General features: G+C 42.7%; 1 protein-coding gene across 3 annotated transcripts in view; it reads left to right on the plus strand.

Moving 5' to 3' along the window:
• SGPP2 (sphingosine-1-phosphate phosphatase 2) overlaps window positions 1-27,648 on the plus strand; it is a 146,547-nt gene that overhangs the window by 10,628 nt on the left and 108,271 nt on the right. Inside the window, exon 1 of one of the 3 annotated variants that reach the window (XM_021074878.1) lies at window positions 2,305-3,850. The exons of the other annotated variants lie outside the window; for them this stretch is intronic. The gene's annotated coding sequence lies outside the window, so the exon portion shown is untranslated. Of the gene's footprint in view, window positions 1-2,304; window positions 3,851-27,648 lie in introns of those variants that run through there. 3 annotated transcript variants of the gene reach the window in all.

Here is a 27,648-nt window from a genome sequence, read left to right on the forward strand (position 1 = left end):
GCAGTGCTAGATCCTAGCCACATTTGAGACCTATACCGCAGCACGATGCAACATCAGATCCTTAACCCGCTAAGCGAGGCCAGGGATTGACCCCTCATCCTCATGGAACCTAGTTGGGTTCATTACTGCTGCTCCATGATGGGAACTCCGATGCACTCTTGATACATGTTGAAAATGGCATGTCACCTCCGTGCTCTTCTTCCCACAAGCCCATACCCTCAGTCTAGTCATGAGAAAGACATCAGACAGATCTCAGGTCAGGGACATTATGCAAAGCACCTGAACTCTTCAAAACTGTCCGAGTCATCAATCACAAGGAAAGTCTGAGAAACTCTCATGGCCAAGAGGAGAAACCTAAGGAGACACAGTGACGACATGTGATTGTGGAGTCCTGGACGGGACTCCAGAACAGAAAAAAGAACATTTCTAAGGAAGTCTGAATAAAACATGGACCTTCGTTAAAAATACTGCATTAGTGTTATAACTGGTATATCACACGATTAAGAGGTTAAAGATGGGGAAAGCGGCTGCAGCCTATATGGGCAGATTATGGAATATATGGGAACTCTTTGTTCTATGTTCTACATTTTTCTGTGAATTGAAAACTGTTCTAAAAATGAAACCTATTTAAAAACATTTTGGAGTTCCCATTGTGGCTCAGCAGGTTAAGGACTCGACATTGTCTTTGTGAGGATGCAGATTCGTTCCCTGGCCTCGCTCATTGGGTGAGTATCTGGCATTGTCGCAAGCTGCGCCATAGGTTGCAGATGCAGCCCGTATCCATGGCTGTAGCATAGGCCTCAGCTGCAGCTCTGATTGGACCCCTAGCCCGGAAACCTCCATATGCCACAGGTGTGGCTGTTAAAAAAAAAATTAAGGGGGAGATGGGTAATTGAAAGATGTTCAAAGATGGGATTGTTTACAAAGGTGTAGGCAGGGTTGGAAAAAGCATAAGATGAAGCATCTTGGAACAGCTGCACAGCCTACAAGGGCTAGGGGAGAAGACAGCGCTTCGGTAACCCCAGACGCAATAAGAGCTCAGCGGACAGAGGGATGCCCCTGATTGGAACTGAGGCTTTGAATAGAGAGCCAACCAAAACCAAGTGAGAGGAAATGGGAAATATATCTTAAACCCATTCTCTGTAGGCCCTCTCATACCTGTCAGTGCTTCTTTGCTCTAAATTCGGTCAGAAGCCAGGGAGCTTGGGAGCCTGGCTGATGCAGTCTGTGAAGGTGAGCCTCGCTGGAGAAATAGGGAGCATGGATCTGGAAGGACAAATGGAGAGCATCCTGTGCACGTTGTGCAAAGAAATTGGGGTTGTTATACTGGCTGGAGTGTTGGGCCAGAGCCAAAGTTTCAAGCCGAAGCTTTAATGTGGCTCCCTGCAGAGTATGAGCTTCATCGTATAGACGAGGGGTGTGTGTGTATGTGCATGTGCGTGCGTGTGCAAGGGCAGGCAAATCAGTTTCATCCCATGTGCCAAATCAGAATTTTCAACTTGTTCACGATGATGAGGGTTCTCGGGGTGTTGCCGTGCTTAGTGGGAAAGACTGTGGGATTGAATGGCAAGGCCCATGTGGGGGTCCTGAGGGAGCCCTGGTTAGAAATGGCGGTGTCATATTCAAACAGCAGCAAATATGGAACTAACATGAAATCAAGCCTTAGCATCGGTTCTTGGTGATACTTTGTCTCCTTTACTCACAAATGCCTTAGGAGGAAAGAAACCACAAATGGTTGCCATGTTTTAAATCATAGGATCTGGTCATTATGGCTACATGCTGATTAGATCAGGGATCAGCCCTTGAGTCAGGCAACCTCTCCAGGTGGGTGAGCATCTTATGAAATGGCCCTGCTTGAGAGCCTCACCTAATGGGGATATTGCCTAATGGAGAGTGACTAACAGACCCAACCAGATTGCTCTCTTAGGGAGTCTGAATGGAAGGCCCAAATGTTGGGACAGAAATGGTAGCGTGATAATGGACTTCAAAGAGGAGGAGGAGGACAGAAGCCTTGAGACAGAGGAAGCCCTAGGAAGGCAAATGCCCACAGTAGGGAGCAGAGCAGAAAGTCTGCAGCAGTGGGTGGTAACAGCAGAAGGAAAACATCAAGTAGGGAAAGAAGCCAAGTCTTGAGCAGTAGACGCCACCTCTTTTTTTTTAGTCTTTTGCACCTGCAGCATATGGAGGTTCCCAGGCTAGAGGTCCAATCAGAGCTACAGCTGCTGGCCTACACCACATCCACAGCAACCCAGGATCCAAGCCGAGTCTCTGACCTATACCACAGCTCCCACCATGATGGATCCTTAACCCGCTAAGGGAGGCCAGGGCTCAAACCCTCATCCTCATGGATGCTAGTCAGATTCGTTTCTGCTGATCCACAGATTCATTTTTTTGCTGAGCCACAGAAGTGGTAGACGCCACTTCTGAGTGGGGAGGTGCTAGAGGGACTGTTGGCCTCTGGGACAGAATGACTCTGGGTCGGGAAGGGGATGGGGCTGCCTGGCTGCTGGCAGATTTTCTTCTGAGAAGTGATGTGACAGCTCCTCTCACTGGAGGGGACCTGAATGGGTCTCTTCCTGCAACCGGAACATGGTGGTCTCTGCTGCTCTGAGGACTTGCACATGACTGCCATTAGACCATTAGTTCTAGCCTTTGTGTGAAGTTGGGAATGGGGGAGCTGGGGAGCTGGGCCAAACTCCCCTTCCTCACTTACGCATCTCCAGGGTCTAATGCGGGCCTGGAACAAGGCAAGTACTTAACACTGTTGAACAGCATATGTAAGGATGTGCTAAACTCAGCCTTTTCTTTCTTGGCAGAAATGTGATCACCTGCTCTCTTCTGTCACAGCAAGGGTGATTTTATCCCTGACCACGTTACCTGATTGTGTCTTCTTTCAGCTTAATGGTTTTTGTCCCCCCCCCCCAGTGTTGGCTCCTCCCTTTTTATCCAGGAAACTGATGAAGGGTTTTGATTAATGAATAACTTTTTTTTTTTTTTTTATTGGTTTCCTTTCCTCTGTTGAACCCTGTGAAGGGAGTTCAGGTATCACTAAGAGTTGGTGATAGTGAAACACCTGTCAACTTTGAAAATGTGATTAAATAATTGTATTTTAGGAAGGCTGTCCAAGGCAAGCCTAATTTAATTTTAACTCTCTTGACTTATAATTAAGATGTTTGAAATTTTCAAATTTTAATAAAACACTTTCATTTCTGTGGGTACAGTTAATGAGTAAATCCTCTGTTGTCCTGATAAGAATTAGGTCTTGAGCAAAGGCATTCTTGCATTTTTCTTGGCACACACTTTTCCAGGGAGAAAACACTGCCAGTTTCCTGGCAACACATTTCGAATGCTCCTATCTGTGTTAGAAATCTGTGGAAATGCTAAAATTGGGGCATCCACTGGTCTTTAAAATTCTTGCCTGATGAGATGCTTTCCCCATTTTTAAGAAAATTTGGTACTGAAAAATCAAGACCACGAACCACTTTTACCCCACCCCCCTCACTCCTGCTGACACAGTGTGGACTAATTAGCTAAATGTTTCACAAACAAAGAAAAAAATCCTTGGGCGTGGGCCAGGGTGGCTGGAATCCAAAGGTGAAAGGCGTTAACACCTGAGATCTTGAAGGGTGGGGCTAGGATTCTTGAGGTGGGGGTGGAATAATGGTTTCCTTGAACTATTTTGAATATTGCCTCCAGGCATCCAAATGCCTCCTGACAGTTTCGTATCTCTTTGTTTCACAAAATAAAACAAAGCAATACAAAACGAAACTCCAGATTCTCTCCTTCTTTGGTTAATGCCAAGTATTTGGTACATGTCTGCAGGAGAAATGCCCTCTCTTGTCATCTCCAGGTATGTTTTGATTTTTCAAAGTGGCAAAAACTTTGTTCTCATAGAATTTTATGGGAACCTGTTCTTCAAAGCAGGGACCCCTCCTGGGTAGGAGGAACAGGGGATGATGGTGAATAAGGCTCCTGGGAGTAAAATGTGGGCACCTGAGAGGCTGAGGTTTAATTGGTAGCAAAAGGGCATAAGTGAAACTTTTTTTTTTTTTTTGCAGTTAAAAAAAAAAATCCCCTCTTAAAAGGTGACTTAAAAGGTGGCCGTGAGATAGAACATCAAAGATTTTAAGAGCATGACAAGTGAAAGGAGGCCCTGTTAGAAGTTGTTGTTTCCTTCTTGCTGCATTTTGATCTTTTGATTTTTTTTTTTTTTCAACTGGGAAGCGATCAAATATTTTGAAATTAATTTTGGTGCTTTTCAACTATTAAAAGAGTAAAGGAATACATGTTTACTTTAGAAATAATGGGAGCCAACAATAAGTATAAAGAAGAGAACAAAATCCTGTCCTATTTTGGCAACCCAGAGAAAAATATTAACCTTGTAGAGTATTGCTTCTTTTCATTTTTATGAACATACAGAGCATTTCAGTTATACACCTCCTCTGTACACATAATATTGGGTTCAGCTTTTTTCACTCATAGCATAAGCATTTCCCCACATTGCTGAATATTCTTTAATTATATCATTTAGTAGTTGTATTGTAGTTTATCATGTGATTGTAACTTAATTTTTAAAACCATTTCTTAGAGTATGTATTTAGGTCATTTTATTGTTTATGCTATAGACTTTAGAAAATGTGTAGTGTAAGAGCTGTAAGTTTTATTGGGGGCAAAATGAGGACTATGTTCCAGGAGGCAGCATCTCAGATGGCTCTGAGAAACTGCTCCCAAGAGGTCAAGCGGAGGGAGTTCCCATTGTGGCACAGTGGAAACGAATCCATCTAGTATCCAGGAGGATGTGGGTTTAATCCCTGGCCTTGGTCAGTGGGTTAAGGATCCGGTGTTGCTGTGAGCTATGGGATAGCTGGCAGCTGTAGCTCCAATTTAACCCTAGCCTGGGAACTTCTCTCTTTTTTTTTTATGAGCCCTAAAAAAAAAAAAAAAGGGCAACAGCAACAACAAAAAAACTGGAGAGGTAAAGTGTAAAGTCAGTATTGATGAGATTTTGGTAAAGGGGGGAGCTGCATGCAGTCAGGCATATGTTTTGCAGAAGGTAGCTGCTAGTCTCCTGAAGGTCACCGCTAGTCTCGAGGAGCAGACGTCATCATGAAGGATTTTAGTGCTTTTCTAGATGTGAGGAGATGCATGATTTGGGCTCCTGAAATCTTCTCCTGAAAATAGCAAACTCTCTGCAGACCTGTTCTGCCAGTTTTTCCCAGAGCACAAAGCGCCTCACTCAGGATCTCCACCGTGACCTCTTTGAGGGGACATCGAAGGTCGGCAGCTGCAGTGGCTCATGATTCAGTCCTTGTAGAGGCAGATGGCAAGTGCCCATCTCCAGTTCACAGTACTTGAACTCCAGCTTAAATCTTCAATTATCTCCCGAGACCACAAGAGAAGCTTATTTCAGAGCTCGCTGCACTAATTGCCAAATTGTGTTTTGGAAAACGTAGCTCAATTATTGTCCCAAACAGAAATCAAAGACTGCTAGACCATTGTCAGCCTTCGTTACCCTCTTTTTGTCCATTTTCTTTATTATAAATGTAACTTTGCTAGAATAAGTGCAGAGACATTAAATGGACAATTTGATGAATTTGATCATCCGTATCCCTGTAACTTTTGCCCAGGGGAAGATATAAAGTAATTCCAGAACCTTGAAGAACCCCCTCAGGCTCCTGCTAGTCAATCCCACTCTCACCCCCAGAAAACACACTGGTTACCTCCATCATCATGGCATAGTTTCATCTCTTCTTGAACTTCTCGTAAATGGCATCATACAGGACGTACATTTTTCATACCATGTAATATCCATTGTGGGAATATATGACAACCTATTTATCAGTTTTACTGTTTATGGACAATTAGGTTTCATGAATAAAGGACAGTGTTATCTTTAAAAAAATTTTTTTTTTTTTTTGGCTATGCCCATGGCATGTGGAAATTCCCAGGCCAGGGATTGAACCCACCCCGCAGCAGCCACCTAAGCCACTGCAGTGACAATGCTGGATCCTTAACCTGCTATGTCACAAGAGAACTTCCTTTATTTTTCATTTTTTATTTTATTTTTTCAATTTATGGCCACACCTGTGGCACATGGAAGTTCCCGGATCAGGAGCCACAGCTGCAACCTACACCATTACTGCGGCAACACCAGACCCTTTAGCCACTGCGCCAAGCCAGGGATCTAACCTGCACCTCCACAGGGACCCAAGCCTATGCAGTCGGATTCTTAACCCGCTGCTCCACAGTGGGAACGCCAAGAGAACTCCCTTAAAACATTTTTAACTTTCTGGAATAATTTCAGACTTTAAAACAATTGCAAAATGAATACAAAAAATTCCTGTGGGTGTTTGACAAATATTCTCCCACTGTCAACATCATATATAAACATGCTGAGTTATCCAAATGAGGACATGATATGTATATAGGACTTAGTCAATTTTCATGAATTGCTCTACTAATCTCCTGCTATTTTCTTTATGTTTAACAGATAATTGTGTTACTCTTTTGTGAATGGTCCAGTCATATTCAGCATCCATTATCTACTGATTTTAGTGGGGGGAGGGGTTTCTTTTGGTCTTCTCAGTTTATCCATTGTGCATCAAAAATTTTCCATTGTACATCAGTTAACATGAGCTCATAACTAATGGATTTCTAATTTTTCCTTGTAAAGGGAAAATATTTGGAGTCTAGGGGAGAGAAAGAGATAAGAGGGAGTGATAGCTCCCTTCAAGGCACCTGTGGGTTTAGATAAGTCATGCCTGGTCCCCTCATCATTCCAGGTCAGACTCATCATTTGCAGCCTGTAAAATATCAGTGATACTTTAGCAGCCTTGGGCGGGGGTGGGAGCTCCTAAAAGAGTTAGGGAAAGCAGATATTCCCTGGGGACTCTGAGCTGGGAAGGCAGTATATGCTTAGAGGGTGTTAATTTCCACTTAATGGTACTATGAAAGTGAAACAGGGAAATGAAGTAGTTCTGTTGTGCATTGCAGAGGGTGGCAGACAACTCTGAGTCCTCTCAGCCTTGAGTCTCCCCTTCTGCATGGTTCCTGAGGAGGCTTTGGGACTGCCTTTTTGGAGTTCCCTGGTGGCTCAGCTAGTTAAGGATCCAGTATTGTCACTGCTATGGCTCTGCTTACTGCTGTGGTGTGGGTTCACTCCTTGGCCCAGGAATGTCTGCATGCCGTGGGGGTAGCCAGAAAAAAAATAGCACTGCCGTCTTGCCGTGGTCATTTACAACACACGTGTCCTCAAATGGAAGGAATGGAACGAATGTTGCCAATGTTTACTCAGTGGTATATTCCTGCAGTCATTACTTTTGCAGAGGAAGGGCTAACATCTGTTGGTCACTTAATTTTGCCTCCATCTCAATCCATCTGGTGCTAGTCATATTTCATTGTCCAAAAATTTTGATCCTGAAGGACTTATCTGAAATTTCTCGATGTGGTGGGTTATAAATGGCCTAACTCTGATGTCTTCATGCTTTCCACCCCTGTACCACTGTGGGGACAGAAATGGGACTTCCCACACTCACCCTGAGTACTTTCTGATATAGATAGTTATACCTGCATAAATTGTGGTGCCCACATAACGAGGCCCACAAACACAATACCCTCTCTTCGATTTCGAATAGTTTACTTGGTGATCAATGCTTTCACATCCCCTCCTCGACCACCCCCCCCCCGCCCCCCGAGACTCTAGGCCCTGCTGACTCACCAGATAAATAATCTATAAGGGAAAAAATGTTATTTTTGAAAAGAGACACTTATTCGATCTTCAAAAGTTAGCACTAAGGGTGCATTTATAATGCAGCCTGCAACCGCATTCTTAGCCATTTATCCCAGCAATATGAGAACTTGTTCACACAAAACCTGTATGTGAGAGTTCCCTTGTGTATGGTGGATTAGGGATCCAGCAGTGTTACTGCAGCAGCTCAGGTTGCAGCTGTGGCATGGGTTCAGTCCCTGGCCTGAGAACTTGCACATGCCTCAGGCACAGCTCCCCACCCCCCAAAAGAACCTGTACATGGTTGTTCACAGCAGCTTTACTTGTAATAGGCCCCCCAATCAGGAACAACCAAAATGCCCCTCACTGGATGACTGGCTCTATAAACTGTGTCACATCCATACGATGGAACACTACTCAGCAGTAAAAAGGAATGAACTAGTGATACACTCAACAACTTGGATAGATCCCAAGGACATTATGCTGAGTGAAAAAGCCAACCTTGGAGTTCCCATTGTGGCTCAGTGGAAACGAATCTGACTAGGAACCATGAGGTCATGGGTTTGATCCCTGGCCTTGCTCAGTGGGTTAAAGATCCAGGGTTGCTGTGAGCTGTGGTGTAGGTCGCAGACACTGCTCAGATCTGGTGTTGTCGTGGCTCTGGTGTAGGCCGGTGGCTACAGCTCCAATTCTACCCCTGCCCTGGGAACTTCCATATGCCTCAGGTGTGGCCCTAAAAAGACAAAAAAAAAAAAGAAAAAAGAAAATGGGGGCAGAACTATAAGAAGGTTGTAGCAAAGGATGTCTTCACAGTGATGGAATAGTTTTACAACTTGAAGACAAAGTGGTGGTGAGTCCAAATTGTCATAACACTATACACATACACAGAACCAATGTCTGATTCCTGGCTTTGATATGTAATTATGTGAGATGTGATTATGGGAGATGTTGCCATTGGGTAGAAATGGGTGAAGGATATCAATACTGGGAGAAAAGAAAATGTATATATGCCTGTGACTGGGTCTCTTTTCTGTACTGTAGAAAATTGACAGATCAGTATAAACCAGCCATAATGGAAAAAATAAAAATCATTTTAAAAAAAAGGTACTACTGGGAGTTCCCATTGTGGCTCAGCAGGTTAAGAACCCAACACGCTGTCCAGGAGGATGGAGTTTCGATCCCTAGCCTTGCTCAGTAGGTTAAGGTTCTGATGTTGGCACAAGCTACAGCATAGGTCATAGATGTGGCTCAGATCTATTGTTGCAGTGGCTGTGGCACGGTCCTGCAGCTGCAGCTCTGATTTGACCCCTAGCCCTGGAACTTCCATATGCCTCAGGTGTGGCCTTAAAAAGGAAATTAAAAGAAATCAATACTGCCTTATAAATATTGGTCCCGCTATCCTTTTCACAGCTTTTACTGCGGACACTGCACACTGCAGAAAACCCAGGAAATGCAAAGTAGCATTTAGGAGATTTTCCTCTGCCTCTAGAGCCTGCCATGCAGGCTGTGTTTATTTCCAGAGTTGCAGGGCTTGTGGCAAACCTCCTGCTCACTGGCCCTGGCTACCTGCCCAGGGAGAACACCAAGAAATGTGTGAGGGTCAAAAAAAAAAAAGCACATTTGTCCTTAACGTTCATTCAACTGACTGGTGTTGTAACTGCAGGATTTTTGCATGAAGATGTGTGTGTGGTTTTCTGTTTTAAGTCATTTTGAATTGGTGTTCCAAGTAGGTCAGATTCACACATCAAGTCTCCAGTCTCCCCTCCGTTGTCATTTTTGTATTTACAAACATGCCTTAAAATCTTCCGCCCCCTCCTTACCCAGCACATAACACCTGCTTTCAGCCCCAGCATCCCTGGAGTCTGATATTCTCGTCTTTCTTGAACCATGAGGGATCTTAAAAGAGAAATTTGAGATCTGCACTCCATTTCTACTAGTCATTTACTCTTCTTCCCCTTGTAGCATGACTTTAGCCAGTAGAGTCAAACTAAAACACAGAGACTATTTAGCATAAGATATAATGTTTGAGGTTTACTTTACCCAGGTGTAATTTCTTTAGGGGTAACTGACCAATCGTAAATTAAAAATTAGAAAAGAGAGTGTTCTCTCTGATATATATAAAAATAAGGGAGAGTCGGAGTTTTTGGGTTGGGGAATGAATCTGACTGGTATCCATGAGGATGCAGGTTCAATCCCTGGTCTCACTCAGTGGGTTAAGGATCCGGCATTGCCATGAGCTGCGGTGTAGGTCTCGGATATGGCTTGGATTCAGAGCTGCTGTGGCTGTGGTGTAGGTGGGTGGCTACAGCTCCAATGGGACCCCTAGCCTGGGAACTTCCATATGCTGCGGGTGTGGCCCTAAAAAGACAAAAAATCAAAAACTAAAGCAAAAAAAAAAATGGAATTGGGGGCAGGAGAGTCCTCTTTATTTCAGCTGTACTCCCAATGGGCTGAGGCTCTGGCAAGGGAAGCCAAATGAAGCGCACAACCTCGTATTTTAATGGCGCTTTTCTGGTCTTAAGGTCAACAACATCCACTCCCCGAGTTAGACAACCACCCCCCCCACACCATTTGCTAGATTTATATTCTTCTCCCCCAGGCAGTTTTCATCTGCAGAAAATGTTTATCAAATATCTAATTGTAAATGTTTCTTTCAATGATGTTCTGCAAAGGGAAAAACTTAATCAATATCCAAAGGGTATCTTGAAAGTTATTAAAAGTCCATGTATTTCTAGACATAGGAACATATCCATGACATATTGTTCACTATCTAAAAAAGCAAATATAAAAAACAAATATAAACTATAAACATATAAATATAGATGTAAATATAAAATATAAAAAAGAAATATAAAATATAAGCAAATATAAAAAGGGTTTTTTTTTTTTTTGGCTGTACCTGTGGCATGTGGAAGTTAAACCCATACCACATCAGTGACAATGCCTGATCCTTAACCTGCTGCACCACAAGGGAACTCCTGATGGTTTCTTTTTTAAAATAATATTCTTTACTTTCCTAAAAATATATATTAAATAATCTGTAGATAATATTACTTTTAACATAATTTTATTTGGAGTTTTATTAAATCTATGGCTTAATTTTGGGATAGTTGGTGTTTTTAGGACACAGACTCTTCTTATCCCTGACCATGCTCTTTTCCATTTATTTACCTCTTTTGTTTTTTTGGGTTTTTTTTTTTTTTTTTTGGTCTTTTTAGGACTCCACTCTTAGCATATGGAGGTTTCCAGGCTAGGGGTCTAATCGGAGCTGTAGCTGCTAGCCTATGCCACAGCAATTCGGGATCTAAGCCGCACCTGTGACCTACACCACAGCTCGCAACGATGCCAGATCCTTAACCCACTGAGCAGGGCCAGGGATCGAACCCACATCCTCATGGACATTAGTTGGGTTCGTTACCACTGAGCCACGAGAGGAACTCCTACTTAACTCTTTAGAAATGTCTTTTAGTAAAGCTGTGTAACTTTCTTCATAAAACTTTGTACCACTTTTGCTAGATTTATTCCTAGATACCTACATTTTTGTTAGTATTAAGGCAATATTTTAAAACTGGTTTTCTGCTGATGTATTGGAATGCAATTGAATTTTGTACATTGATTTGGCCACCTTGCCAAACTTTTATTAATTCCAACAAAATGTCTCTCATTTCTTTGTGTTTGCAATGAAAACAATCAAAAACGGATTTTGTTTCTTCTTTTTTGGTTTCTATATCTTTCATTTATTTATTTATTTATTTCCACCTTACCAACACAGACCAGAACCTCGAGTATTTGTTGAGTGGTAGTGGTGATGGCACACATTGCTGCCTTGTTCTTGATTTTAAGGGAATGGTTTCAACATTTCACCACCAAGTATTTTACTCGATATAGCTTTTAGAGCTTGTTTGCCAAGAGATGTTCTCATGAATTTTGGCTAAGTTGTGTTGAATTCTTGTTCTGTATCTATAATGAGAGGATTATGTGTGAGGTTTTTTGTTTTTTTTTTTTTAATTCTCCTTTAATCTTATAAAAGGATGAGTTGGAAGAGATTTTCTTTGTTGACTCAAACTTCCATTTATGGAATATACTCAGTCTTTGGCATGATGCAATCAAGAGCAATATGCATTGCTTATAGCGCATTATAAAAATATTATCTAGCAGACTTTTCATACTAGTGTTTATAAAGTATCTTCTTCCAGTCCCCATCCGCCACCCTTTTCAGCTTTGTTGGATGATGTTTTTAAAGCACAGAAAAAACACTGGACAGCTTAAATTGCGTAGTTCATCTTCATGTGTTGATGAATATTAGATACATACTATAAAATGTGTTTAGTTATGTCAGTATTCTTGAGTCTATAAAATATCCAGTTCCTAAGGTGCCAATTTAATGAGTTTCTCTTGGATAAAAATCCAAAATGTTTTTAAAAAAAAAAAAAGGTAGTTTATTTTTTGTCATGTGTTTCTGTACTCATATGTGAACGCTGAAGTGTCTAAGTTTATGAATCCATTATAATATAATGGAGTAACAGCAGAAAGATTTGGCTTAGGGGGCCTTTTTTTTATTACTCAACTAAATTTATCGCATCTGTAGTTGTATAATGATCATAATCTAATTTCACAGGATTTCCATCCCACAGCCCATAGGGGGCTTTTAACTTCCTTCTTCCTCAAAGCAGGGACTTTTTTTTTTTTTTTTTTTTTTTTGTCTTTTTGCCTTTTCTAGGGCCACTCCCGTGGCATATGGAGGTTCCCAGGCTAGGGGTCTAATCGGAGCTGTAGCCACCGGCCGACGCCAGAGCCACAGCCACACGGGATCCGAGCCGTGTCTTCGACTTACACCACAGCTCATGGCAACGCCAGATCCTTAACCCACTGAGCAAGGCCAGGGATCAAACCCGCAACCTCATGGTTCCTAGTTGGATTTGTTAACCACTGAGCCACGGCGGGAACTCCACAGGGACTGTTTTATAGAGCTCAGTATTCTGAAGATTCTGACCACAAGCACAGCAAAGTCCTTCAGATCAGTCAGACTGGGGCCAGAAATCAGAGCAACCAAATACTGAATCACAGGATTACACCAAGGGACGCCTCAGAAGGGACCCACGCACTTTCATGTACTGACCTTTATAAGACACCCACACGTAAAAGGAAAGTGACTTTTTTTGTCATTTCTATCCTGACAATGGTCACATATTAAAATTGAAAATATGTCACCAGAGAATGGTAATTGTCTTATGAAGTAGAAATAGTGCGTCACGAAATGAAAGTAGAGCTGGTTCTGCCCCGTGAATCATTTTTTGTTTTAATTTCACCTTATTTTATTAGAAGGAATTTAGGAGGGGCCAGCCTGGAGAGAAGGAGAAATGGTGACATTCAATGTTCCTTCCTGTCGTTCTTCCAATCATTTCTTCTTCCTGGTAGGTCCTCGGGTGATCTGTGTTATGCCAGGAGCAGGTACTGCTGTAGTTTCTCTCCCATTTTTTTTTTTTTTTTTTGTCTTTGTTGTTGTTGTTGCTATTTCTTGGGCCGCTCCCTCTGCATATGGAGGTTCCCAGGCTAGGGGTCCAATCGGAGCTGTAGCTACCGGCCTACGCCAGAGCCACAGCAACTTGGGATCTGAGCCGCATCTGCGACCTACACCACAGCTCACGGCAATGCCGGATCGTTAACCCACTGAGCAAGGCCAGGGATCGAACCCGCAACCTCATGGTTCCTAGTCGGATTCGTTAACCACTGCGCCACAACAGGAACTCCTCTCTCCCATTTTTATCTTTCATCCATGGGTTTGGTGGTGTTAACTTGGGTCCTGTGCTGCCAGGATGTTGGTCCCGGTGAACCTTCTGGGAGCAGCCAGGCCCTGCCAGAAGGCAGTATAATCTATGCCTGCGCTGTCCCCTGTGGGAGCATAAGGGATGGGCTAGGGTAGTGCTTGGCTTCTTCCAACCTTGTCACCTTGCATGTATCATACAAATAGTACCGACCTAATTTCCGTATCTGTGAAGTGCTGAGGGGCAGGAGAATAAGCACAAGTCCCTCCTAAGGTTCTGAGATGTAAATAAGATCACCCATGGGAGTGCTGAGTCAGCACCAAGTAAGCCCTCGAACGCTAGCAACTTTCACCATCATTTTTGCCTTCCCACCACCACCACCGGTGCTGCTGCTCCTAGACTCTTACTACTGCTGATGAATCTCATCTCTGATGCCAGGGCACGGGTGGTGGAGGAGGAGGAGTGTGGGTGTTAGTAGTTTAAATCTTTCTGTGACACTTTGGAATGACTTCTACCCTAAAATTTAGGCCAGTCTTATGCTGCTGCTACTGCTTTTTTTTTTTTTTTTTTTTTTTTTTTTTTTTTTTGGTCTTTATAGGGCTGCACCTGCAGCATATGGAGGTTCCCAGGCTAGGGGTCTAATCGGAGCTGTAGCTGCCGGCCTACACCACAATGACAGCAACATAGCATCTGCGGCCCACACCACAGCTCATGGCAACACTGCCGGATCCTTAACCCACTGAGCAAGGGCAGGGATCGAACCCGCAACCTCATGGTTCCTAGTCAGATTTGTTAACCACTGCGCCACAACGGGAACTTCAGTGTATATATTTTAGTCCCAAACTCCTAATTCATCTTCCTGCCTCCACGTTTCCCCTTTAGTAATCCTAAATTTGTTTTTGAAATCTGTGATTCTGTTTCTGTTTTGTAGATAAGTCCATTTGTATCCTTTTTGAAGTTAAATTCCGCATATAAGTGATATCGGTCCTATGTCTTACTTTGTCCCACTGATGAGTCTTAAATTCTACACTCCTTCCTTCTGATAGCTTGTGGCTCCTAGTCGTTTGCCATCAGAATTCTTCTCCAGGTCCTGCTTCCCCTAATCTGAACTTCCCAGTTGTGCACAGTGTATTTTAGGATGTTTCTTGCTCTGAGATAACACTGCTGATGTTCAGCTGGTTTATACGAAGCACCCAATGATGTGCCAGACCCGGGGTCACTCGGAGCCCTCAGCGAGGATATGCCTGCAGCTCCCGCTGTGGGAGAGATCTCAGTTTGTCAGGGGAGACAGGGAAATTGATGCACATAACCTAGGGGAAAAGGACGCATTCTCAAAGATTCTCACGGTCCACGTGAACAAGGCCTTCCTCGCTGAGATTCCCTCGTTCTCCCTAAGAAAACTCTTCAGAGGGCATTTTGAAAGGAGATGCTGCTAAGATTTCTGATGGAGCCATTAAGAGGAATAGAAATGTACCAAATAGAGAATTAGGACAGCTGACGTCCTCAGGTTTTAGAAAATAATACATGTGGACATCATATGGGGAAAAGTCCTTGGAGATCTTTTTTTTTTTTTTTTGAGAGCATGTGACATATAGATTTCATGCTTGAGATTAGAATGTTGTAAGTTAAAAGAATTTAAAAATGGGGAAAAAAAATTGTGTGCATGAGTAATTAGATAAAGCTTTGAGCATGTGGGTGTCAAGACTCCTGACCAAACCCCAACCCAGGGGAGTGTTAACTATGCAGTGACCAGAAGAAGTGCCTTGATCCTCTTTCCACTGACCGTGTGTGGAGTTTTGGGAACAAGGCTACCCTCCCCTACGGGGCCCCACATGGGTGATGGTCACCCCGTGTAGGTGTGGATGGTAACTAACTGCCACCATTGGGACCTGGCCTTGGCTGAGGTGGTGGGTCTCCTTTCATGACAAAGGAGCGGCCACCAGCCACATGGACCAAGTGTTACCTGCACACATGCTTTGTTCACACATGGTTTTACTAGCAAGGTTTTCAAGATTTTCTGGTTTCTGGTTTTTTAAGAAAAGGGGAGATGGAGCTGTTTTCATTCCTGTACAACCATACAAGGTTGGTTTCCAGTTTCAGGTGCCTCTGAAGCAGAGCAACCGTCCTCGGCCTCCACCCTGTCTTATCCCATACCTGCAGTTGCTTTGCTGATTTATATCACTCACTTGATCCGTGAATGCATTTGAGTTTGCTACCCTTGGTCTAGAAAATTCCAGAGAAAAGGAGAATGGCCAGTGTTCCCAGGATAGAAGCCCTCAGGACACCCTCAGAAGTGGTTGGAGCAACTTCCTCCAGTGCTGCCCTGGGGACCAGGAAGTCCTGCCTGACACTCTTTAGTATGGGTCGCGGTCCCCAGAGGAGAGATGCAGAATCACCTTGGAGTGATTAGGCCATCACAGCCACTGCTGTTGGTGGGAATGTGTGTGGTAAAGGCTGATGACTGCTCATGAGAAGCCTGGCACCCTGCCCTCTGTGAATCGTCCCAATACCCCACTTAGGTGGAGCCACTCCCTGCCTCATCCACACACCAGCCCAGGAGCCTCTTGGACTAGGCTTGAGAGAAGGGATATGGGTGGATTTTGAAAAATGAAGCGGATTTGCTTTGTCAGGGGAGACAGAGAGAACATTCCAGGAGGGAACCGTGGAGTAAAGGACTGGTAGCAGGAATGAATGTTTCATGTGGAAGGAACACTTAGGAAATCAGACTGACAAAAGCAGCCGAAAAAGTGAAAATAAAGTTGGTAAGCTCCTCAATCTGTTCTTGAATGCAAAGCCGAGGAGGTCTTAATTCTAGAGAACTAATCATTGCTCCTTTTAAACATGAGGAAGGCAGATGATGAAAAAGGTTAATGGGGGGAACTGAATACAGTGTAGGTTGAAATGGTGACAGGTAAGAAGTGAAGGAACCACTGGAGGTGGTGGCTGAAGTTTTCCCCGGGATTCTGGTCATGACAGGAGGATAAAGAGAAAGAGGTGAATCAGGAACACCAAAAACAAACAAATCTTTTTTTTTTTTTCTTATTACATGGGCAGTATATGTTTTCTACTGTAACTGTATAAATAATCCATTTTAAATGAAACAGCCAATCTCAGTACCCTGATCACCCAGATCTGAGTATAGATTTCTCAACAGCTTTTCTGTGTATGTGTTATATACGTCTTTAACAAAAATAAATTTTCCAACCTGTTTTTTCAGTTTAACATATCTTGAGCCTTATCCCCTATCAAAAAAATTTGCTTACAGTGTTTTAATGACTACTTAATATTCTATTTTCTATTCATTATTTGCCATGATTTATTCTTGCTAGTCAATTAAGGTCATTTCCATTTTTTTTTCTGGGAATGTAAACACTGTGATGAATATTGATGGTACTGAGGCATTTTGAAAGGATCAGCATGACTTGAAGGTGGACGCTTTCGTTTGCCCCTTGATAATTCAGCATTTTGACTCTAAAGAATTTGGGGCATGATGATTATGTTACTGACATAAATGAGAAAATATTGGAAAAGGAAGAATTATAGTTTTGAAGGAAGACGCAGTAGATCAGTTAAAAATATTTTGTTACAGGTAACAATAAACCTCATTAATATTTACTTGAAAGTTTTACTTTTCTCACGTATCAAGAGGTCTAAGTGAATGCTGACATTTGTTCAGGTGTTTCATAATATCATCAAGGACCACGCTGCTTTTGTCTTTCTGCTCCTCCACGCTTAGCTTGCTGGCTTGTTGTCTCATGATGCTAAGATGGCTGCTGTTGCTCCTGGCATCAGAGCCATGTTGAAGTTAGAAAGATGGTGGCAGTAATGATAGCTGCCTCTGTTCTTTTTACAAAGAAAATAAAAGCTCATCCAGCGGCTCTTCCTCATCTTACTTCTCAGCAGCTAGACTGTGTCACATGCCCACCCCAAATTGTGAGGCTGAGAAAGGAATTAGAATTTTTCAGATTGATTTGCTCCATTGCCGAAAGTCCAATTCAAGTTTGGGTTTTGCTAAAAAGCCTAAAGAGAATGGGTGATTTCTAGTAAGCAACTCATGATGTCTTGGATGCTATGCTTTGAAAAACTGAATTCCTGGGGCATTCAGGAGGTATTTCTGTGGGCAGCAAGGAATCCTGGTCTCCAGGCCAAGTCTGCACAAGAGAAGATCGGAATGATCACTGCATAACCCCAGCGGGAACCAGAGATGATAAATCAGACACGTAAGACAATGTTTAACAACAGATTATTTTGTCTGAAGGTGAAATCTATGAGAAGTGAGAACTAATATTTATTAAATTTTACATAGATGTTTCCATGTAATCCTCCTAGTGATAACTTAGTGATTCTCCAAATATTAACCAATGTTTCCCATGTGCCGAGCTAGGCCCTGGGGTACACTGGAGAATAAGGCAGACAAAACTCTTCACTGTTGAGTTGCAGCTTAGTGAAGCCGGCAACATAATAACCAGAGAAACAAATAATGTCAGGCAGAAATAAGTCCTTGTGATGCAGTAGGTCTTAATCCAGTGTTGTCTCTACAGTGGCTCTGGTCGCTGCTGCGAATGAGGGTTCAGTCCCTGTTCCGGGAACTTCCACATGCCGCAGGTGTGGCAAGAGAGAGAGTGAGAGAGAGAGAGGAAACACACAGCTGGACAAGGGTATGGAGAATGATGGAGAGAGATGGGTCTCCAGCATCACCAGGAAGCAGCTTCATCATCACCACTTTACTGCTGGGGACACTGAGGCAGACAGGTGGCATCCAAAGGAGCCAGATGGTGTTTGGCAGATCCTGGCCTCTGATGCAGGTCAGGCTCCAGAGCACATCCTTGGGGGAAGTCATCCAGCTGGGAACTGGGGGAAGCACTTAATGTCTACATCTAGTGGAGACCCAGGGTCTCACTTACAACTCAGGACCTGAGAAGAATTCAAGCTCCTTTGACTTTGGCCTGGATGCCGTATCAGGGACCAGCCACCGATTTTTGCTATGATTTCTTGGTCTCTACTGGTTATTGAAGCACAGGGACTGTATTCCATGCCATGAGCTGTCTGGACTCACCAGCACCAGGTTTATGGGCAGGATGGAAAGTTGGCTGAGGGGTTACAGGTTTCATATTGCAAAGGCTTGGGTTTGAACACTTTTTCTCTCACTCATTGGTGAATAAACTTGGGCATGTTAGCCTCTTTGCAGCTGAATCTCCTCACCTGCAAAGCAGGTTTAATCCTAATTCCTAGTTCAGTGCCTAGTCGTGAAGAGCGTCGAAGATAATACAGGTAATGGGAACACAGAAAGTGCTTAATAAATGCTCACTCTGTGTATCCTTTCTTTTGGTGGCTTTTGGAAAATCTTTGCATCATTTGAATTATTTCACATTGCAGAGCAAGCCTCAGAAAAATGTACCTTTTTTTTTTTTTTTTTCCATGCAGAAACCTCACATTCACACGTTTATAAACCATGAGCAGCCTGGTGACATAGTGAGGAAGCATGCTCCCCTGATGACACATTCCTGAAGCCCAGCTAGCCCAAAATCGTATCTTCCCATTTGACATGTTTTTGCAGACAGCACGATATGGAATTGGTCAGACTCCTAATTATGACAGTGGTGCAGAGCCAGAATCCAATCATCTGGTTGACAAAGAACTTGGTACAGAGATCGGTGACCAGCTGTTCCCCATCTCCAGTGAGCAGAGAGTAAGAGGAAATGGGTTTAAGCTGCGTGAAGGATTTAGGTTATTTACGGCAGAATTTCCTGACGGTGAAGTTTGCTGAACATTCAGGCTGGATTAGAGAGAGAAGTGGTAGAATTTCTAACTGCAGAGATTTTGCAAACATGTTCCTGTTTGTGCTGTTACCCCCGAGGCTGCTTCCTAACAGTGCTGTCTGGCCTGGCTCCCTTTCTATCCAAGTGGTGCTTATAACCAAACTTTCTCTGAAAGATGACAGAGGAGGCTGGTCTGCAGAGAAGGGACAGGGGCTCCTGGTTCACCCATCTTTGGCATTCTGGATGGGGACACATGAACACCATCATCCTGGGGCTGAGAAGCTGTGGTGTAGGTCACAGATGCGGCTCAGATCTGGTGTGGCTGTGGCTGTGGTGTAGGACAGCAGCTGCAGCGCTTATTGGACCCATAGCCTGGGAACTTCCTTATGCCACCTATTCTCTCACTCACTGGTGAATAAACTTGGGCATGTTAAGCCTCTCAGCAGGTGCAGCCCTAAAAAGAAAAAAATAAAAGTAAAAATAAATAAAAGTTGTCACTTAGACTCAAAAAAAATAATGTAAACTGTAAACTGCATTCGTTCCTGCAGCATCAAAAAATTCCTGCCTCTTCTCAGCCATCCTTCTTTTATCTTCCCTTCTTCCATGTAGTTTACAGGCTGCCATTTTCTGCAAACATCATTAGTCTAAAATCAACTGGGCAAAGCTGAGGATAAAACAATTGTAATTCACAGGCAAATGGACAGATTCCCAAAGCAGAAGGAGCTCCGTTTCAGCCAGGATCCATAATGATTCAGGTGGAAATCAAATTGCTTACCAGTGGGGCCATTCTCTTAAACAAAAGATGTATTAGTGGGGATGTGGCTGGCAGAGAGCCTCACAGGAACCAGAAGGGGAGGTTTCACCGTTGATGTCCCCTGCCACCCCCAGCCGGACTCTGGGGAGGCTAGGGCGTGGGGTGCTAAGCCTCTGTCACATTAGAGGAGAAAGACAACGCCTTACTTTTCTTTCTGGCCTCCCAATATGTTCTAGAACTCAAACTCTGATGGGAGGATTTGTCCGGGCAGTTCTGAGAGCTCTCTGGGTAAACAGGGAGATACAGTTTTGTTTTGGGTTTTTTAACCTTTTAAGGTTTACTCTCTATTGATGTATAGCTACCAACCTTTTTGCATAGTTTCTTCATGACGGAGAAAATGCATTTTGACCAAATGCATAGTGCATTCTTATTCCGTTAATGAGTTGGGATTCCACCCCTGTACCAATTTCTTCACTTTTAGTAAAAAGTATCAAAGGAATAAAAAACATACTTAAGAGAGGGGGAGAAATCAGAGACTTAAAAAACAAAACTCCCAACTGAAACAACATTCCAGAAGCAGTTTTCAGAATACCTATTAAATCAATTATCTGGGGGAGGTTTTGAAGAAAGGAAAGTATCTTATAAAATGGTGTGTTTTCTTCCTGTGGGTGGCTTCAAAAATCATCTATTCCTTATCCTATTGTTGGGGAATATTTTGAAAGTCAAATTAATACTTAGAAAACACCTGTGACTATGTGTGACCTATCCACCTGCCTCTTTATCTAGTCTAATGAGTATGTAAAAACTTACTTTGATGTGTCCAAAGAGCCTAAACCCGCTGGGTTCTCTGTGGCTGGCTTGAAAATTATAGAACAGACATGTGATTGGGTGAGCCCTGGCACAACCACCCCCAGATGCACCGGCCCCCTCTCTTATCAGAGAGGAACAATCCAGTGCTTCTTTGCTTTCTATTCACAGCTGTCTCAGCAGTGTCATGCCTCAGGTTTTAGACTGATGGCGTTGCCAAGGTACCAGAAGCAAAAGAAGGCAAAGAATAATAGACTTAGATTGGAACATGATTTAGCAACATGTTCTCATGGTCACTGAGCAGGGATGCATGAAAACGTATTGCCTAGTGGTGGTTGTTTAGGGCCTGATCGACTGCAACCGTCATCATTCTTATCATCAACAACCTATGTTCACTCAGCACTCTCTGGGTGCCAGGCACCGTTCTAAATGCTTCACATGCATCGAAGCATTTAAGTTTCACACCTCTGTAAGGGGGATGTTTTATTTTTCAATAGTTGAGGAAATGAGCACAGAGCCAGGGGCACACAGCTAGAGGCTGGTGGAGCTAGGATTGAAACCCCAAGTTCTTAACCATGATGCTGTCCTGCCTCTTGGGTTTTGTTATTGCTGTTGTTGTATATGGCTGTACCTGTAGCATATGGAAGTTCCGGGGCAAGGGATTGAATCTGAGCCCCCACTGTGACAACGCTGAATCCTTTAATCCGCATACATCCATTCTTTTTACCCAGACAGGTTATTACAGTAGGCTCTTATTAATTATCTATTTTATAGAGTAGTGCATATATATTATTCCCATTCTCCTAATTCCTCCCTCCCCCTACAGTTTATCCTATGGTAACCATAAGATTTGTTTTGAAATCTATGAGTTTGTTTCTGTTTTAGAAATAAGTTCTTTTGTATTGTTAGTAGATTCCATATATAAGTGTTATCATATGACACTTGTCTTTGTCTGGCTTACTTCACTCATTATGAGAATCTCTAGGTCAATTCATGTTGCTGCAAATGACATTATTTCATTCTTTTTTATGGCTGAATAATATTCCATTGTAAATATGTGCCACATGTCCTTTATCCATTCCTCTGTCAATGGACATTAAGGTTGCTTCCACATCTTGGCTAGTATAAAGAGTGCTACAATGAACACAGGGGTGCATGTACCTTTTCAAATTACTCTCTTCTCCAGATACATGCTCAGGGTTTTAAAGAACCTCCATACTGTTCTCCATAGTGGTTGTACCAATTTACATTCCCACCAACAGTGTAGGAGGGTTTCCTTTTCTCCACACCCTCTTCAGAATTTACTGTTTGTGGACTTTGTGATGATGGCCGTTCTGATTGGGGTGAGGTGATACCTCATTGCAGTTTTGAGTTACATTTCTCTAATAATTAATGATGTTGAACATCTTTACATGTGTTGTTTGGCCAACTGTCTTTAAAGAAATGTTTATTTAGATCTTCTGCTCATTTTTTGTTTGGGTTATATATATATATATATATTTTAATATAAAGCTGCATGAGATGCTTGTATATTTTGGAGAGTAATCCCTTGTTGGTTGCTACATTTACAAAGATTTTTCTCCCATTCTGTGGGTTGTCTTTTCATTTTTTTTAATAGTTTCCTTTGCTGTGCAAAAGCTTTTAAGTTTAATTGGGTCCCTTTTTTTTTTTTTTAATTTTCTTTAGTCTAGGAGGTGGATCAAACAAGATATTGCTGAAATTTATGTCAAAGGGTATTCTGCCTATGTTTTACTCTAGGAGTTTTATAGTATCCAGCCTTATGTTTAGTTCTTTAATTCATTTTGAATTTACTTTTGTATGTGGTGTAAGAGAATGTTCTAATTTCATTCTTTTACACGTAGCTGTCCAGTTTTCCCAGCACCACTTATTGAGGAGACTGTCTTTCCTCCATTGTATGTTCTTGCCTCCTTTGTCATAGATTAATTGACCATAGTTGCGTGGGTTTATTTCTGGGCTTTCTATTCTGTTCCATTGATAGAATATCTATATTTCTGTTTTTGTGCCAGTACCATTTTGTTTTGATGACTATAGCTTTGTAGTACAGTCTGAGGTCAGTAAGCATTATTCCATTTTTCTTTTTCTTTTTTTTCCTTTTTGTCTCTTTTGTCTTTTTAGGGCTGCACCCATGACATGTGGAGGTTCCCAGGCTAGGGGTCTAATGGGAGCTGTAGCTGCCAGCCTACTCCAGAGCCACAGTAATGCCAGATCCAAGCCATGTCTGTAACCTACACCACAGCTATGGCAATGCCGGATCCTTAACCCACTGAGCAATGCCAGGGATCGAACCTACTACCTCATGGTTCCTAGTTGGATTTGCTTCTACTGTGCCATGACGGGAACTCCATTTTTCTTTTTCAAGATTGTTTTGGCTATTCATGGTCTTTTGTGCTTCCATACAAATTTTAAAATATTTTGTTCTAGTACTGTGAAGAATGCCATTGGTAATTTGGTAGGGATGGCATTGAATCTGTGCATTGCCTTTGGCAGAATAGTCATTTTGACAGTATTGATTCTTCCAACCCAAAAGCATGGTATATCTTTTCATCTGTGTCATCTTTGATTTCTTTCATCAGCATCTTATAGTTTTCAGAATACAGGTCTTTTGTCTCTTTAGAAAGGTTTATTCCTAGACATTTCATTATCTTTGATACAATGGTAAATGGAATTGTTTCTTTAATTTCTCTTTCTGATCTCTCCTATTAGTGTATAGAAATGCAAGAGACTTCTGTGTATTAATTTTGTATCCTGCAACTTTACCATGTTCATTGATGAGCTCTAACAAGCTTTCTGGTAATGTCTCTAGGAATTACTATGTATAGTGTCATGTCATCTGTAAACGGTGACAGTTTTACTTCTTCCTTTCCCATTTGGATTCTTTTTTATTTCTTTTTCTTTTCTGATTGCCATGGCTAGGCGTTTCAAAACTATATCAGTAACAGTGTCGAGAGTGAACATCCTTGTCATGTTCCTGATCTTAACAGAAATGCTTTCAGCTTTTCAAAGAATGATGTTAGCCGTGGGTTTGTCATATGTGGCCTTTACTATGTTGAGGTAGGTTCTCCCTGTGCCAACTTTCAGGGGGAGTTTTTTATGTGATCATTCTTTTAACACTACCACTTAATCTTCCTCTGTAATGAGGAGGTCCCTTTGGAACCTCCGGAAATAAAAACTCTTCTATTTCATGTCTTTTTTTGCCAATGCACATCAAGAAATTTTCTCTCTAACCTGCCAATAGTATAGAGATGAAGAGATTTTTATCTTTTTCATAGAGATAAGGAAAAAATACATGCTAGATAGCCTCGGTGAATGCTATTCCTATTGCTGCATTCAGTGTTTTACATCTTTCCACTGAGGTTAGACTCTGAAAAAAAAAAAAAAAAAAGCAGCCAAGGTGAAATGGGGTGCAGCTCTCTGCCAAGATGGACACCTTGATATGAGGAGGGAGGCAGTTCAGAACTGCCTATGACTATTTTGTAATAAACTTTGAAGTGGCTGGTTATGAATCCCCTCTCAATCCATGATTCAGAGTAAGTTTCTCCTTGACATGGACCTCAGAGTTTCATAGGTACGGTGTGGTGGGGGGTCCAAAGCACATGTGGATTTGTTCCTGGATGGTTGAACCTCGTAGATTTAACACTTTTTTTGCCTGAGTGACCAGAAACTCAGGTAATTCTGAGCCTCAGTTACTTCCTCTAAAATGAGGTGATCAGGGAATTCCCATCATGGCTCAGCAGTAAAAAAAACCTGACTAGCATCCACGAGGAAGCAGGTTCGATCCCTGGCCTTGATCAGTGGGTTAAGGATCTGGCATTGTCGTGAGCTGTGGTGTAGGTCAAAGACACAGCATGGATCCCAAGTTGCCATGGCTGTGGTGTAGGCCGACAGCTACAGCTCTGATTTGACACCTAGCCTTGGAATTTCCACATGCTGAGGCTGTGGCTCTAAAAAGACAAAGAAAGTGAGGTGATCAGACTAAGCAGTGGAGCTTTTAAAAAATAAACCTATTTAAGCCTCCCTCCCTTCAGACCTAATTAATCAGATCCCAGGCATGGGGTCCAGATGTATATAATTTGCACAGCTCCCCTGGTTGGTCATTATGAATTTCTGGATGGTTCTGAGACCCTGTCCATCCAGAGCATGTATTGTTGGAAGCTGAGTCTTTGTTTCTCTTTCTGTTCATTCAGCAAGTGTTGATTGGATGCTTGCTATGCAGGGGGCAGAACATGGCCATTGTGCCAATCACCAGGGATTCTGTCAGAAGGTGGTGGTTGAACTTCATGTCTTCCAGAAGAACACACTCCAGTGCAGACAAGCACGCAGGTCCAAGAGTAAGAGACTCTCAAGTGGGGTACAAGCCATGTAGAAGATGCATAGTGTCATGTGTTGTAGCAGCGGTGAAAGCGGCCAGAGAAGGCACCTCTGCAAGGAGACTCTGAGGGGCTTGTATCTCAGGTGAGAAGGAGCCATCCAGGCAGAGACATGCTCAGTTCAGAGGATGGGACCTGCTCAACTTGCTGGAAGAACAGGTAGTCAACAAAGGCCAGTATAGCTGGTGCATAAAAAGGAGATGGCAGAGATATAGGAAAGAGGTGCAGAGGTCAGATCTCAGGCCCTTAACCATGGTCATGCATTTGGATTTCAAGTGCAATGAGGAGCCACTGGAGGGAGGAGGTTGTTCATTTTGTTCCTTGTGGAAGTGAATTGGTTCTCTTTGACATTTGAGTAAGATCATTTTGGCTGTTCTGTGATGTTTGGTAAGGTAGCTCTACACGATGATTACCTTATTGGTCAATTAGGCTTTCTTTTTTTTTTTTTTTTTTTTTGATTGCGCTGGAACTCCCATACCACAAAATTCACCCTTTAAAATGTACAGTTCACTGGTTTTTAATATATTCACAAAGCTGTGTCGGTTGTACTTCAGCATGAGCCACTTTTAGGATTAAAGAAAAAACTGCTTTAAGTTGCAAGAATGTGGTGCGATGAGAAATCATAGTCCCAACAACAGAGTGAGTAAAGGAAGGCTTGGTGGGACTACAAAGAAAACACAAAAGCTCCCCCAGTGCAGCACATCCTATAGACCTTTCTACAAGCATGGAAAGGTTCTATATCGGTGCCTATCCCAATTGGCAGCCATTAGTCACATGTGGCTGTTGAGCCCTTGAAATGTGACTAGTACGGAATTTTTATCTAATTAAATTGAAATAGCTACATATGGCTACCATATTGTCCAGGGCGGCGGTATGGCAACTCACAAATTCACAGTCTTATCTGAGATCATTTTTCCCATCTCCCCTACCACCCCAGCCTCCAAAATGATTGAAATTTTGAAGCATATGCTATACAAATTGTTGTATTTAAACTTAATCCTCACTACAAAGAAAAGGCTGCTGCCTTCCCACAAGGAATCCAGATGACAGGGGGCAGGCGTAAGAGGTTGGAGAGCTTGTTCTGGAAACATATCTGAGCGGGAATCAGTGTGGTTGGTGCCCGGCATGGGTGACATCTGTACACTCACAGGAGGGCAGAGGAAAGTCGTGAGCTTAGCATTGGCTTCGCAGCTCACAAGAAATAAAAAATAATCCCCAAAGTGGAATCTTTTGAGAGGGCACAAGAGGAAGGTTGCTTCTTCTGCTCAAATTGTGAGTTGCATGTGATACAAGGACAAAATTGCCCCCTTCTAGGATTAATAGTCTCCAAACTGTTAAAGAAGAGCCATGACAGATTCTTTAAACTCTCCTGGTTCAACTCATTAAGTTCCTCCCCTCCCTAAAGTTTCATTTAAACAATTTAAAAAAACAAAAGCTCTCCAGCAGCTTACATTCACCACCCCTACCCCACCACCGCCCCCAGGATTTGCTTTTCCTTCCTTTAGAAGAAGCAAAGTAGCCCAGAAGAATCTTTAAACTTTATTAATATTATAAAATATTCAGTGTCTTTTTCATTGTTGTTTCCTCTTTTCTTTTTTTAGCTACCACATTTTGCAAATATGAGGCATACATGAAGGCAAACACATTTAAGATGCTTCTTGTCCAAAAACTTCCTGTACTCTTTTGGAGCAAAAATAAATCCTGGGTATTTATTATGTATGAAGTTATGAAACGATGGGCTGGCTGGCCCTTAATGAATAATTAATATTTACCTATAAAATCAGACGTGCTTGGGAGAAGACCAAAAATACTTATTGTTTGACAAATTTAGAAAAAAAAGAATAATCGACCTCTAAAATAGTAGGGTTTTAGGGCAAGTGCACAAATAGGGATGGAGTCCAAAGTCAAAGTATCAAAGATCCTTATCAGGCTAACATAGCATTGCATATAATAGGTTTTGCTCTCCTACCCTGACATAGAGATGTTCACGTGACCGAAAACCTAGGTCACAGTTAGGATTCTCAGACCCAAGGGTTCCACATGGCATGCACTGGAGCCAGGGAGCCAGCCTGTCACCCGGGGCTGTACACTGGATTTCCATATGCCCCAGCTCCCTCCATCCTCCTTACCAACAGCCAGCCCTCGAGTCTGGAGAGTACACACTAGGCAGGACAGCCCTGGGGGAGAGACCTGCACAGGCCCTGCATGCAGGCTCGGGCATTTGGGCAGGGAATGCTGGCGTACCGGGTGCCTAGAGAAGAATCTAGAAGACTAGGCATCTTCCCTTGTTCTGTGAGGAAGGACACAGCTGGACAAGGGTCAAAGTGAGACATTAAATCACAAAGTCCAGGGCACAGACCCTGTGGCCTGGGTCTAAGGGCAGCATGGCCTCTTTTTGTTTGTTTGTTTCCTCTTTTTACAGCTGCATCTAGAGCACATGGAAGTTCCT

Source organism: Sus scrofa, chromosome 15 (genome assembly GCF_000003025.6).
Source record: "Sus scrofa isolate TJ Tabasco breed Duroc chromosome 15, Sscrofa11.1, whole genome shotgun sequence".
Taxonomy (NCBI): Eukaryota; Metazoa; Chordata; class Mammalia; order Artiodactyla; family Suidae; genus Sus; species Sus scrofa.